Source organism: Stenella coeruleoalba (assembly GCF_951394435.1).
Source record: "Stenella coeruleoalba genome assembly, chromosome: 20".
NCBI classification, from domain to species: Eukaryota; Metazoa; Chordata; class Mammalia; order Artiodactyla; family Delphinidae; genus Stenella; species Stenella coeruleoalba.
The window spans coordinates 37,509,812-37,524,977 of NC_137166.1; the positions used below are offsets into that span (position 1 = coordinate 37,509,812).

General features: G+C 49.0%; 1 long non-coding RNA gene across 4 annotated transcripts in view; it reads right to left on the reverse strand.

Annotated features, from left to right (window-relative positions):
* Positions 1 to 15,166, reverse strand: part of LOC307178970 — a 101,193-nt gene that overhangs the window by 36,390 nt on the left and 49,637 nt on the right. For 3 of the 4 annotated variants that reach the window (XR_013825312.1, XR_013825313.1, XR_013825314.1), the window contains one exon: positions 7,096 to 7,232. This is a non-coding gene — a long non-coding RNA (uncharacterized lncRNA). Of the gene's footprint in view, positions 1 to 7,095; positions 7,233 to 10,660; positions 10,802 to 15,166 lie in introns of all 4 variants that reach the window. The other variant, XR_013825315.1, reaches the window with a different exon arrangement.

Here is a 15,166-nt window from a genome sequence, read left to right on the forward strand (position 1 = left end):
AAAATGCTACCTGCCTCAGCCACTTGGGCGCAGTTTTGTACAGGAAAGGACACTCCGCCTTGAAGGTTCTTCCTTCCGGATTGCCACTTGCACTGGCAGTGTCTCCTAAATCTCGCAGGGTTTCCAGCCGTCACAAGGTCCATATCTAAGGCCTAGAACGGCAGAGCGTCCGGCAGCTTTGAAAGAGACCTTTGGCATTCTGGCCCTTTGGCTCCCTCCATGAGGAACAAGGCCCTCAGGACCATGCGTCTTTAGTTCTTTCATGTCAGAACGGCTGTGGGCGACCTCATTCCTCCCCCCACGTAAGAGACACACAGACTTGCCATTAGGGGTGGAAGGTTTCAGAGTCCAGAAGGGAGGCTGGCGCTCCCACGCAACATTCCTACACGGAACTGAGCCCGGGTACGTGAGACCGTGAGAGGGGGCAAGACAGGCGTACCAGCGAGCTGTTCACAGTGTGCTATGACGCATCACCCTTCAAGCTCACATTCATTTCATGGAGAGAACACGAGGCCTTGATGCGCTTTCCTGTGGTAAGTAAACTTTGGTTGCATCCCTTGGTGGGCACATCGGCTCAGGACTGCCCTGTCCCAAAGGCTCAAGGTGTGGAGCCCGATTGTTGGAGATCAGCCTCCCGTGGATCTTGCACGGATGAAACCGGCTCGCAATGGGACCGTTCCCACGCTGGGGACCGTGGTGGCTGTTAGGCGTCGGCACACCAAGAGCACTCCGAGGGAGAGGAGCTGCTGACGTTTGCCAGCACAGTCTCCAATTCCGAATTGGAACCTTTCCTTGTAAGTGGCTCCCGAAAGCCTCGACGCATTTTCTCAGTTAGCTATAATGGAGGCCAGTCACTTGGCAGACTCCCCCAACGCCCTGCCTCCCAGGCTGCGAAACAGACACGCCGACTGCTTCTGCCAACAGGGACAGCTTAGAGTAAAGGTAAGAATCCTGCGTGTCAAAGTACTTGCGTGACGCTGGCCAGAAGCACAAACATTTAGGGCAGGGCATCAAGGCTCTTCGCCGCACGCTGAGCAAGTTTGTTCTCATCTCGCCTCTGAATGCCGAGTTTAAGCAGCTAGGAAGCAAACTTCAGGAAAGGTACTCAGGGTGCCGCCGATTCAAAATTCTTTCACCAGGCAGCCCAAATCGTGTCCGCCTGTTTGTATTTTCCATGGGCAGAACAAAATGGTGTCAACCTGCACGCCTCCAGCTGGGGGTGGTGTGGTGTGGGGTGGGGGGTGGATGACGTACACTTTCTCCCTGGGAAAGAAGCCCACGCCTTCAGTGTGAAAGGCCTCTACGTCTCTCTGCTTTCGCAGCCCAGGGGTAGCCTCAGCTCTGAAAAGCTTCCAGAGGAGGAAGGTCAGAGAACCTTTGAAGCACCCAGCAGGTGCAGCACAGAACAAGGACTTCTCTCTTGGCCTGAGAACACCCAGTGCCCGGTGCTCCTTTGGTGTACACACGTGGTGGTGGAAGGGTGCTGGATTCGGCTCCGTGAGAACTCCTCCGGGCCACGTAGTGTGAATGCAAGTTGATGAGCCCTACCTCTCATGCCAGTTTCCTGTGCAAGTTGGACAAGGCAAACTCCCTGCTTCAATCCCTGGGTGGGTTAAGTACCCTCCAGGGAAGGATCGTTGCTTGGGACACGGGGCTGGAATTAAGGTGAATGCGCAGAAAGGTGAGGAACCCAGGCAGGATCAGACTCTCACCACAGGGCCCACATTACCAAGGGGATGGGAACCAGGCAGGAGTGTCCTCACACCAGTGGGGCCACATCCACATCATCGAAAGTTGTGGAACCCAGCACATGTGGCCTCAAACCAGAGGACCCACATCACCAAGGGGCTTGGAGTGAGGCAGGCAGGAGGAGCCTCACAACAGAGGGCTCACGGAATAAAAAGGTGAGGAATCCAGCAGTTGGAATCCCCCAGCAGGCGGCACGGAGCACTAAGGCTATGGGATCCAGGCTGCAGTGAACTCACACCAGAGGGCTCCACACCATGAAAGTGTGAGAAAGCCAGCCGTTGAGACCTCAGAGCATAAGGCTCACAACCCCATGGGGATGGGAACCTGGCAGGGGTGTCCTGGCAACACTGGGCACACATCAGGAAACGTGGGGGGTGCCCAGCAGTTAGGGCAACAGTCTTGCCTCTTATGCTGATGCCATTATGATGTGTCTAACTCAGGCCCTGAATTTAGTCCCAAGGCCGTGGCACTGTCCCTAACTGAGGCCTAGATGCTCTTCCTAAATCTGGCCCAGAACTGTCCCTCACTAAAGCCCTAACACTATTCCTAACTCAGGTCCTGATACGATATCTAACAGAGGCCCAGATGCTAGTCCTAATGCAGGCTCTGACACTGTCTCTAACTAAGGCCCTGCTGCCATCAATGTCTAAAGTCCTGACATTATCCTGAGGTAATATCCTGAACCAAGTCTCACCAAGGTCTTGAAATTGTCCTAAAGTATGCCCTGACGCTGTCCCTAACTGAGGCCCTGAAGCTGTGCCTATCAGAGGCCCTGAGAAGGTCTTTAACGAAGACCCTAATACTGATACTACAGAGGCCGTTATACTACTAAGTCATGCCCTGACACTGTCCCTCACTCAGGCTCTAAAGATAGGCCTCACTTAGGCCCTGTTGCTGCACCTTAGTTAGGCTCTGACGCTGTCCCTACATCAAGCCCTGACACTGTTCTTGATTAAGCCCCTCACACTGGTCCTAACTAAGGCCCTGATGCTTTCAATAACTAAGGTCTTCGCGCTATCCCTGGCTCATTTACTGACACTATCCCTGGCCTGGAACCTGACTCTGTCCCGAGATAATTTCCTGCATCTTATCCTCACTGAAACCCTTATGCTCTCCCTAACAAAGGCCCAGAGTAGTCCTAACTAAGGCCCTGACACTGTCTCTAACTAAGCCCGGAATCTGTCCCTAATATAGGACTTCCTGCTGGCAACAACAAAATCCAGACACTATCTTGAGTTAATAAACTCACACATTTCTAACCAAGGTCCTATCACTGTCCCTAATAAAGCTCTGTCGCTGTCCCTATGTGAAGTCCTGAGGCTGTACCTAACTCAGAACCTGATCATGTCTTTAACTAAGATCCTATTGCTGACCCAACAAAGGCGCTGATGCCGCTCCTACATCATGCCCTGACAGTGTCCCCAGCTAAGGGCCTGACGCTAGGCCTCACTCAGGCCCTGTGGCTCTCCTTAAGTCAGGCTCTGACGCTGTCCCTACCTGAAGCCCTGACACTGGTCCTAATTAAGGCCCTGATACTCTCAGTGACTAAGGTCTTGACACTACCCCTAGGTCATTTCCTGACATGATCCCTATAATTTACCCTAAGCCTGTTCCTTGCAACTGTCCTGCATCTTATGCTAACTGAAGCACTTTTGCTGTGCCTAACTCAGGCCCTGAATTCAGTCCCAAGGCCGTGACACTGTCCCTAACTGAGGCCTAGATGTTCTTCCTAAATCTGGCCCAGAACTGTCCCTCACTCAAGCCCTAACACTATTCCTAACTCAGGCCCTGACACGGTACCTAACAGAGGCCGAGATGCTAGTCCTAATTCAGGCCCTGACACTGTGTCTAACTAAGCCACTGCTGCCATCAATATCTAAAGTCCTGACATTATCCTGACCTAATATCCTGAGCCATGTCTTACCAAGGTCCTGAAACTGTCCCAAAGTAAGCCCTGACGCTGTCCCTAAGTGAGGCCCTGAGGCTGTCCCTATCAGAGGCCCTGAGAATGTCTTTAACGAAGACCCTAATGCTGACCCAACAAAGGCCCTGACGCAGCTCCTACATCGTGCCCTGACAGTGTCCCCAGCTAAGGGCGTGACGCTAGGCCTCACTCAGTCCCTGTGGCTCTAAGTCAGGCTCTGACGCTGTCCTTACCTGAAGCCCTGACACTGGTTCTAATTTAGGCCCTGATACTCTCAGTGACTAAGGTTTTGACAGTATCCCTAGGTCATTTCCTGACACGATCCCTAAACTTTACCCTAAGCCTGTCCCTAGCAACTCTTCTGCCTCTTATGCTAACTGAAGCCCTGATGCTGTGAATACCTCAGGCCCTGAATTTAGTCCCAAGGCCGTGACACTGTCCCTAATTAAGGCCTAGATGCTCATCCTAAATCCTGCCCTGATACTGTCCCTAACTATGGCCCTCACACTCTTGCTAACACAGGCCCTGACATGGTACCTAACAGAGACCCAGATCCTATCTAAGGCCTTGACACTGTCCCTAACTAAGGCCCTGCTGCCGTCAGTATTTAAAGTCCTGACAGTATCCTGAGCTTATTATATCCTGACCCATGTTTTATTAAGGTCCTCAAACTGTCCCAAAGTAAGCCTTGACACTGTCCCTACGTGAGGCTGTGAGGCTGTCTCTCACAGAGGCCCTGAGAATGTCTTTAACAAACCCCTTAGGCTGTTCCTACTGAGGCCCTTATGCTGCTTCTAAGTCATGCCCTGACACTGTCCCCAGCTAAGGCACTGACTCTAGGCCTCACTCAGTCCCTGTCGCTCTCCCTAAGTCAGGCTCTGACGCTGTCCCTACCTGAAGCCCTGACACTGGTTCTAAATTAGGCACTGATGCTCTAAGTAGCTATGGTCTTGACACTATCCCTACGTCATTTCCTGATGCTATTCCTAGACCTTAACCTAACCTTGTCTTTAGCTAATGTCAAGTCTCTTATGCTAACTAAATCTCTGATGCTGTCCCTAACTAAGACCCTGAATTTAGTCCCGAGCCCGTGAACCTGTCTCTAACTGAGGCCTGGAGGCTGTCCTTAACAAAGGCCCTCAACTTATCTTTAACTGAGGCCCTGACACTCTCCCTAATTAAGGACTGAGGCTGTCTCTGACTAAGGCCCTGAGTCTGTCTTTAACTACTGGCCTCACTCTTTCCCTAACAAAGGTCCTGAAACTTTCCCTAACTAAGACCCTGACACGATCCCTAATAACTTGAGCTGTCCCTCATTACTGCCCTGATGTGGCCCATAAATGATGTACTGAAGACGGCACGAAGGTCCAGATGATGTCACTAATGACCCAAAATGTCTCTTACTAAGGCCCTCAAATTACCTCTAACTGAGGCCCTAAAGATGTCCATAACTAAGGCCCTGACACTATCTCGAACTAAGACCCTCAAGTTATCTTTAACTGAGGCCATGACAGTGTCCCTAAAAAAGAACCTGACACTGTCTCTAACTAAGGCCCTGAGTCTATCTTTACCTAACGGCCTCACTCTTTCCCCAACTACTCCCTGATGCTGCCCCTACTCAAGGCCCTGACGGTGTGCCTAACTGCCTGAGCTGTCTTTCACTAATACCCTGACCCTGTCCATAACTAATGCCCTGATGATGTCCCTAACGAACAGCCTGAAGCCTCTCTTACTAAGGCCCTCAAGGTTTTCTCTGAGGCCAGGAAACTCTCCCTAATTAAGGCCTTGACACTGTCTGTAAGTAATGGCCTGATGCAGCTCCTACCTGAGATGCTGATGCTCTCACTGAGACCCTGAAGTCTCTACCTGAGAAGCTGACACTGTCTGTAACTAATTTTCTGGCTTTTTCCTTAACTAACATCCTAATTTTGTCCCTAAATAAGGCCCTGACACTGGTCCTAACTACGGCCCTGATGCTGACCCTATCTAAGGCCCTGACGATGTCCCTAATAGACTTAGATGTCCCTTACTGTTGGCCTGAACCTGTCCTTCACCAAGGCCCTGACCCTCTTCCTAACTAAGGCTGTGATGATGTCTCTACCTGAGGCACTGTCACTGTCTATAATAACGGCCGACTCTTTCCCTAACACCCTGATGCTGTCCCAAATAGCCTCATGTATCTCTCAATAATGCCCTGATCCTGTCCATAACTAAGGCCCTGAATATGTCCCTAAGTATGTCTCTGACGCTGTCCTTCACTAAGGCCCTGATACTCTCTCTATGTAAGGCACTGACACTATCTATAATAATGGCCTGACTCTTTCCCTAACTAATACCCTGATGTTATCGCTAATTGAGGCCCTGAAGATGTCGCTAATACGCTTAGGTGTTCCTCTCTATGACCCTGATCCTGTCCATAGCTAAGGCCCTGAATATGTCCCTAGGTAAGTCTCTGACCCTGTCCCTAACTAAGGACCTGATGCTGTCTCTACCTCAGAATCTGAAATTCTAATGTCCTGACTCTCCCTAACTAACATCCTGACGCTGCTCCTAAGTGAGGCTCTGACACTCCTCTTAATTAAGGACTTGCCGCTGTCCCTACGTAAAACCCTGACACTGTCTGTAACTAATGACCTGACTCTTTTCCTAACTAACACCCCAGTTTTGGCCCTAACTAACGCCCTGACACTGGTTCTAATTATGGCCATGATGCTGGCTCTAAGGCCCTGAAGATATCCCTAAATAACAGCCTGAACTGTGTCTAACTGAGGCTCTCACGTTATTTCTAAGTAAAGCACTGATACTGTCCCTAACTTAGTCCATGATGCTGGCCCTTATAGTCTAAGCTGTCACTAAATAATGCCCTGATCCTGTCCCTAAGTAAGGTCCTGAATATGTCCCTAAGTGCATCTCTGACGATGTCCTTAACAGCCTGAACTCTCTCCAAGTTATCTCTGAGGCTCTGACACTGGCCCTTCCTAAGGCCTCACCCCAGGGTTGTCCCAGGCTGCTGGGCGGTTTTCTCTTGTCCGCATCTCTAGCCAGCTGCCTGCCATCGGCCACTCTAAGATTCTGCGATACAGTGGTCCCACGTGGGATGTGCCTGTGTAGGCTCACCTGCGGGAGGAGAGTCATGGCCACTCCGCCTTCCAGGGGACTGCGGCTCAGGGTAGGAGCCTCACAGCCAGTGTCTGGACACAGGGTTCTGTGTCCTTGTTTGTTGTAATTCCCTTGGAGTTACCTCTAACATTTTTGAATGGATATCGCCCCCTCTGCATATTTATAATATAAATTATTTACCACATTCAAATCCAGGAATGACATTCTTAGAACGAGCAGGAGAACACTGGATGCCCCCCCCCCCAATGATCTATTACTTGGAGGATTTAAAATTCTAATGAGAAAACACTCATTCTCCTCACACTCTTGGGCGTCAGCACAAGGCGGGAATCAGCTGCGTCCTTTATTTATCCTTCTGATTTTCCAGAACCTTTCCTTCCAGAAGAAATCTCTGGGCTCTTCAGGAGCTGTGAGTGGTGGCCGTCAGGTAAATCTGAGACTGAAAAGCAAGAGAAAGACAGACAGAGGAGGAGATGAGAATTGGTGATGGGGAGAAGCAGGGGCGTCCACGTTCAATCGCAGGCTGAGAGTCTGGGTTAGTCTCCAGCGAAGCTAAGGACCACCAGGGTCTGGCCCCACTGGCCTTGTCACCTGGTGTGGGGACTGGGGACAGCCAACCCCCCATGGCCACTCTCAGAGAAATCAGGGAGGTGGGAGGGCACCCCTGAGAGCCAGATTGAAAATGGTCATGCTGTGAAATAATAAGATGCCCTTTCAGAAAAGTGAAGACTGTTCTCTTGGTTCTCAAAGACTTGCAAATACTCTGTGTCCTTCTGGAGGCATGCTGAAGCCTTCAGCCTTTGAGGGCAGTAATGGGAGTGCATCTGGGCTCAAAACCATCCAGCACTCACTCCCTGAGGGTGCTGAGGATGACCCGTGTCCACCCCTCGGGTGCTGTGGGGCCTGAAACTCCCTGATCACCGAGGACGGGAGGGGTCGCACAGACACTCCACTGGACCACCAGGGGCTTGGCTGCTGGGCTACAGTCCTTTATCAGATACATGGTTTGCAAACATCTTGGGCCATTTTGGATGGTGGATTATCTTATTCCTTGCTCCTTTTATACACAACTGTTTTTCATCTTGAGGAAGTCCAGTTCATCTATTTTGTCTTTTGTTGCTTGTGCTTTTGGTAGATCTAAGAAATCATGACCAAATCCAAGGTCATGAAGATTTACTCTCATGTTTTCTTCTAGGAGTTTCCTAATTTTGGTTCTTGCATCTAGGCCTTCGGTTGATTTTGTATATGAGGTGGGGGGAGGTAAGGGTCCAACTTTACTCTTCTGCATGTGGGTATCCAGTTGTTCCGGAACCTGTGCTCATTCTTTGGGAGAAAATACCTGCAAATGACGTGACCAACAAGGGCTTAATTCTAAAATATACAAACAGCTCATACAACTCAAAAGAGAAAAAAAATCAAAAAATAGGCAGAATTTTAGAAGGTCCAAATAGACATTTCTCCAAGGACATACAGATGGCCAAGAGGCACGTGAAAAGATGCTCCACATCGCTAATTATGAGAGAATGCAAATCAAAACTACAGTGAGTTATCACCCCGTAGTGGTCAGAATGGCCATCATTAAAATGTCTAGAAATAAATGCTGGAAAGGGTGTGGAGAAAAGGGAACCCTCCTACACTACTGGTGGGAATGTAAATTGATGCAGCCGCTATGGAAAACAGTACGGAGGTTCCTCAAGAACTAAAAATAGAATTACCATATGAACCAGCAATCTCACTCCTGGGCACACATCCAGACAAAACTATAATTGGAAAAGGTACGTGCACCCCAGCATTCACAGCAGCACTCTTCACAATAGCCAAGACACGGAAGCAACCTGAATGTGCCTCAACAGATGAATGGATATAGAAGATGTGGTACATATATACAATGGAATATTACTCAGCCATAAAACAGAATGAAATAATGCCATCTGCGGCTACATGGATGGACCTAGAGATTATCATACAAAGTTTAGTAAGTCAGACAGAGAACAACACATACCATGTGATATCACTTATATGTGGATTATAAAATGAGACCCAAATGAACCTATCTACAGAACAAAAACACACTCACAAATATACAAAACAGACTTGTGGTTGTCAAGGGGAAGACAGGGGAGAGGGATGGATTGGGAGTTTGGGATTAGTAGATGCAAATTATTATATATAGGATGGATAAACAAGGTCTTACTGTACAGCACAGGGAACTGTACTCAATACCCTGTAATTAACCATAATGGAAAAGAATATGAAAAATATGTATATATGTATGTTTCTATATATGAATCACTTTGCTGTACAGTAGAAATTAACACAACATTGTAGGAGCACGGACACTCCGGTCAGACTCAAGGTGACCTCTGGAGCCAGGACAGAGGCCCGGCCTGTCTGTGGGCAGGCAAACCCACACCGCACGGGCCCTGGTGCAGTGCCCGTTCCGTGGGGTCAGGTGGGTGCACGCAGGTCAGCCAGTGTCTGTGTGTCTCAGCCTGTAACCACAGACCACACTGTCCTGCTCTGCTCACAAGAGCGAGGACAATGGAGGGACAACAGGGGTGGGAACAAAGCCGGGTCATGGTCTGGCCGGGTGAGAAAAGGTCCAAGGAGCGAGAACCCGGCTGCCCTTGCCTGGTGAGACGAGAGCTGACGTCCACCCTGTGGGCAGCCCCTCTCCCCACGTCCCGAGGTAAGGCTGCCTTTCCTGCACCCTGGGCAGTGTCATGCCCATGTATACAGCAGGACGCACAGCAGTGCACGCAGCAGGCCTGATGCCTGCCCTTGCCATGTACTTGGGGGCTTCCTGAGGGTGGAACATCCCGACAGGACACGGGCCGACCAAGGGGAGGATGCAGGGGTGAAGCATTTGGGAGCCTCTGGAGGGGATCCTCACCTGTCTGCACAGGTGGAATGAGGACACCGACCAAGGGTGAGCAGGTGGGGAGCCCCGCAAGGGTCCTAGGACTTCCCAATATAAAGGACTTCCCTTTCCTCCCTGTTGTGGATGACTTGGATGTGGTCGAAAAAGCGGGATTTTGGAAGTTCAATTTTCCACATCATTCCACCAAAAAATACTGTTAGAAATAATAAATGAATTCAGTAAAGACACAAAATCAGTACACACAGCTCAACTGCATTTCTAAACACTAATAATGAACCATCAGAAAGAGAAAAAAACCCTATTTACAACCGCATCAAAAAGAACAAAATACCAAGGAATAAATTTAACCGAGCATGTGAAAGACCTGAAAACTTTAAGACACTGAAGAAGACACAAGTCGGTGGAAAGACTCCCCGTGCTCATGGAATGCAAGAAGTACTGTCGCTAAAATGTCCATTCTACCCAAAGCGGTGCACACAGGGAAGGCAGGCTGTCCTGAAATTCCAATGGTGTTTTTCACAGAAATGGAGCAAATCCTCCTAAGATGTGTGTGGAGCCACAAAGGACCCCGAAGAGCCAAGGCGACCCTGAGAAAGGAGAACGGGCCGCAGGCATCTCCCTCCCTGACTTCACACTTCATCCCGAAGCTACAGTCCCCAAAACAGTGCGGAACTGGCTCAAAACAGGCACACAGACCAGAGGGAAGGGTCGGCGAGCCCAGAACACATCCTGCACGGTGGGGGGGGGAGGGGGCCATTAAGTTACGACAAGGGGGCCAAGGACACACCAAGCGGAAGGGCAGCCCCACGGTAAACGGCGCAGGGAAGACTGCACACCCCATAACCCACGCGGCTCCACCGCACGCAGCCTGACCAAACACCCAGCTTTGCACACCAAGGCCTTCCTGGGTCGCATGAAGATGGACCCCCGCAGCCATCAGTCGCCCCCAGGAAGCTTCTCCCCACTGTTCCTCACTGTCTCCTCACCTGTTCCTCCGGCGTCGCCTGCGTCCTCAGGAAACCCAGCTCCCGCCAGCGTGGACGCAGCCCCACGTTGTCCTGAAGCCAAAACCACAGCGAGTCCTTAAGGAGACCGAGCGCCCGTCAGCAGCCACAACCCCGCGGTGCCTGAGGAGACACAACTCCCCTCAGCTGCGCTCAGAGCGGGGTCCGCGGGGAACGCGCATGCGCTGTGGGTCACAGAAGGGGTGTCAGCGCCACCCTGTGGTCGGAGCGGGAACTGCAGGCCGCCCCTCCCTCATGGGTCACTGGAGACAGAGACCCTGCTGGCAGAACTGCTGAACCCATTAAATGGTGGAAATCAAACAAATGAAGACAATATCCCATAGCTTCTCCAAAGTAGTTAGGGAACAATGAATTGGAAACCATATGGAATAAGATGAATGTAGACACGAGCTTTACAACTTACACCAAATTCACTCAAAATGATTCAGATACAAGTTTGAAATGCAAAACTATTCAAAATTATAGGAGAAAACATAAAAGAAAATTGATATGAGCTTGGGCTTGGTCATGTCCATCACAAGCTTTGTGGTTTTAACACACAACACAAAAAAGGAGTCCAGAAATAAAAACAAGGGATTCTGTGGACGTTATAAAATTAAAGATTTCTACTGTGTGAAAAACCTCATTCAGAAAATCAAAAGACAACACACACTGGGGGAAAAAAACTGCAAACATATCTAATAAAGAATTTGTCTCAAAATATACAAAGAACTACAACACAACCCCATTAAAAATAGGGAAAGCTCTAAATAGACACTTGGTCAAAGAAGGTACAGAGATAGTATACAAAACTATGCCCAGGACAGGGGGGCAGAGAAACAGTGGTCCAGTTCAACTCCCTGAGTCATGTGTGACCCAGGACTAGTCCTGTCCTTCCTGGAGGCCTCAGAGTGATAGGGAGGGAGGAAGGGGAAGAGGGCGGATTCTGCTTAAACCTAACTCTAACCCCGACCACTCTCACCACTTTCATTCAACATGGTCTAGGAGTCCTAGACATAGTAATTACATGAGAAAAAGAAATAAAAGGAATCCAATGGCAGAGGAAAAGGTAAAACTGTCACTGTTTGTAGATGAGATGATGCTTTATATTTCATTTATTTATTCATTCATTTATTTATTCTGGTTTCGCTGGGTCTTAGTTGTGGCAGGTGAGCTCCTTAGTTGTGGCAGGCAGGCTCCTTAGTTGTGGCATGCGAACTCTTAGTTGTGGCATGCATGTGGGATCTAGTTCCCTGACCAGGGATCGAACCCACACCCCCTCCATTGGGAGCGCGGAGTATTAACCTCTGGACCACTGGGGAAGTCCCGACATGATGTTTTATTTAGAAAATCCTTCAGATGACCCCCCAAAACAAATAGAATTCATTGGAAAATTCAGTTAAGTTGCAGGATACAAAATTCACCTATAGAAATCAGTTGCATCTCTATCCACTGGCAACAAACTTTCAGAATGAGAAATTAAGAAAACAAACCCATTGACAATGGTATTAACAAAAATGAAATACCTAGGAATACATCTAACCCAGGAGGTAAAAGACCTGTACTCAGAGAACTGGAAGACACTGATGAAAGAAACTGGAGACGACACAGACAAATGGACAGATATAATGTGTTCATGGACTGGAAGAATTCATATTCTTAAAATGATTCCACACCCCAGAGCAATCTAGAGATTTGATGCCATTCTTATCAAAATACCAATGGAATTGTATGAGAACTAGAACAAAGAATTCTGATATGTGTAAGGAAACAGAAAAGAACCTGAATAGTCAATACGATCTTAAGAAAGAAGAACAAACTTGGACATATCACACTCCCTGTTTCAAACTAGACGACATATGTAGAGTAATCAAGACAGTATGGTACAGGAACAAAAGAAATACACATAGACCCACGGAACAGAACTGAGAGCCCCAAAATCAACATAGGCACTTATGGTCAATTCATCTAAGACAAAGGAGGTGAGACTATACAATGGGGAAAAGATAGCCTCTTCAATGAATGGTGGTGGGAAAACTGGACAACTACATGCACAAGAATCAAACTGGAATCCTTTCTTATACCACCTACACAAGCAACCTCAAAATGAATCAAATACTTCAATGTAAGACCTGAAGCCATAAAGCTCCTTGAAGAAAACATAAGCAGTCTGCTCTTTGACATCCGTCTTAGCACTATTTTCTGGATCTGTCTCCTCAACAAGAGGAACAAAAGCAGAATAAACCAATGGGACTCCATCCAACTTTAAAGCTTTTCAATGGCAAAGGAAACCATCCACAAAATGAAGAGGCAGGCTACCGAATGTGAGAAAATAGTTGCAAACAATATGTCTGAAAAGGGGTTCATATCCAAAATAGACGAAGAACTCACACAACTCAACCTCCAAAAACCAAAAACCCAATTAAAACATGGGACTGAACATGTTTCCAAAGAGTACTTACAGATGGCCAAGAGACATAGGAAAAGATGACCAATATCACTTATCATCAGGGAAACGCACATCAAAAGAAAAATGAGATTATCACCTCACACCTAAAACTTTGGCTATCGTCCAAAAGACGACACTGTACCTAACAAAGGCTCTGATGCTCGTACTAAGTCAGGCCCTGACACTGTCTCTAAGACCCTGCAGCCATCAATATCTAAAGTCCTGACATTATCCTGAGCTAATATCCTGACCCATGTCTTACCAAGGTCGTGAAACTGTCCCAAAGTAAGCCCTGACGCTGTCCCTAAGGGAGGCCCTGAGGCTGTCCCTAACAGAGGCCCTGAGAATGTCTTTTACGAAGACCCTAAGGCTGATCTTACAGAGGCCCTTATACTACTCCTACGTCATGCCCTGACACTGTCCCTCACTCAGGCCCTAAAGATAGGCCTCACTTAGACCCTGTTGCCGTACCTTAGTTAGGCTCTGACGCTGACCCTACATCAAGCCCTGACACTGGTCCTGATTAAGCCCCTGACACTGGTCCTAACTAAGGCCCTGTTGCTCTCAATCACTAAGGTCTTCACGCTATCCCTAGCTCATTTCCTGACACTGTCCCTGGCCTGGAAGCTGACTCTGTCCCGAGCTAATTGCCTGCCTCTTTTCCTCACAGAAGCCCTAATGCTCTCCTTAACTAAGGCCCAGACTAGTCCTAACTCGGGCCCTCACACTGTCTCTAACTAAGGCCTGGAATATGTCCCTAATATAGGCCCTGCTGCCGGCCATAACTAAAACCCGGACACTATCCTGAGCTAATATCCTGACCCATTTCTAACCAAGGGCCTGATGCTCTCCCTAAGAAAGCCCTGTCTCTGTCCCTAAGTGAAGGCCTGAGGCTGTACCTAACTCAGGCCCTGAAGCTGTGCCTACCTGAGGCCTTGAAGCTGTGACTACCTCAGACCCTGATCATGTCGTTAACTAAGACCCTATTGCTGACCCAACAAAGGCCCTGATGCACCTCCTACATCATGCCCTGACACTGTCCCCAGCTAAGGGCCTGACGCTAGGCCTAAATCAGGCCCTGTGGCTCTCCCTAAGTCAGGCACTGGAGCTGTCCCTACTGGCAGCCATGATAGTGGTTCTAAATAAGGCCCTGATACTCTCAGTGACTAAGGTCTTGACACTATCCCTAGGTCATTTCCTGACATGATCCATAAACTTTACCCTAAACCTAGCCCCAGCAAATGTCCTGCCTCTTATGCTAACTGAAGCCCTTCATCTGTGCCTAACACAGACATTGAATTTAGGCCCAAGGCCATGACACTGTCCCTAATTGAGGCCTAGATGCTCGTCCTAAATCTGGCCCAGAACTGTCCCTCACTAAAGCCCTAACACTATTCCTAACTCAGGCCCCGACACAGTACCTAACAGAGGCCCAGATGCTGGTCCTAACGCAGGCCCTGACTCTGTGTCTAACTAAGGCCCTGCTGCCATCAATATCCAATGCCCTGACATTATCCTGAGCTAATATCCTGACCTATGTCTTATCAAGGTCCTGAAACTGTCCCATAGTAAGCCCTGACGCTGTCCCTAAGGGAGGCCCTGAGGCTGTCCCTATCAGAAGACCTGAGAACGTCTTTAACGAAGACCCTAATGCTGATCGTACAAAGGCCCTTATACTACTCGTACGTCATGCCCTGACACTGTCCCTAACTCAGGCCCTAAAGATAGGCCTCACTGAGGCCCTGTTACTGTACCTTAGTTAGGATCTGACGCTATCGCTACATCAAGCCCTGACACTGGTCCCAACTAAGGCCCTGATGCTCTCAATGACTACGGACTTCACGCTATCCCTAGGTCTTTTCCTGACCCTATCCCTGGCCTGGAACCTGACTCTGTCCCGAGCTAATTTCCTGCCTCTTATCCTCACTGAAGCCCTAATGCTCTCCCTAACTAAGGCCCAGACTAGTCCTAACTAGGGCCCTGACACTGTCTCTAAATAAGGCCCGGAATCTGTCCCTATGATAGGTCCTGTTCCCGGC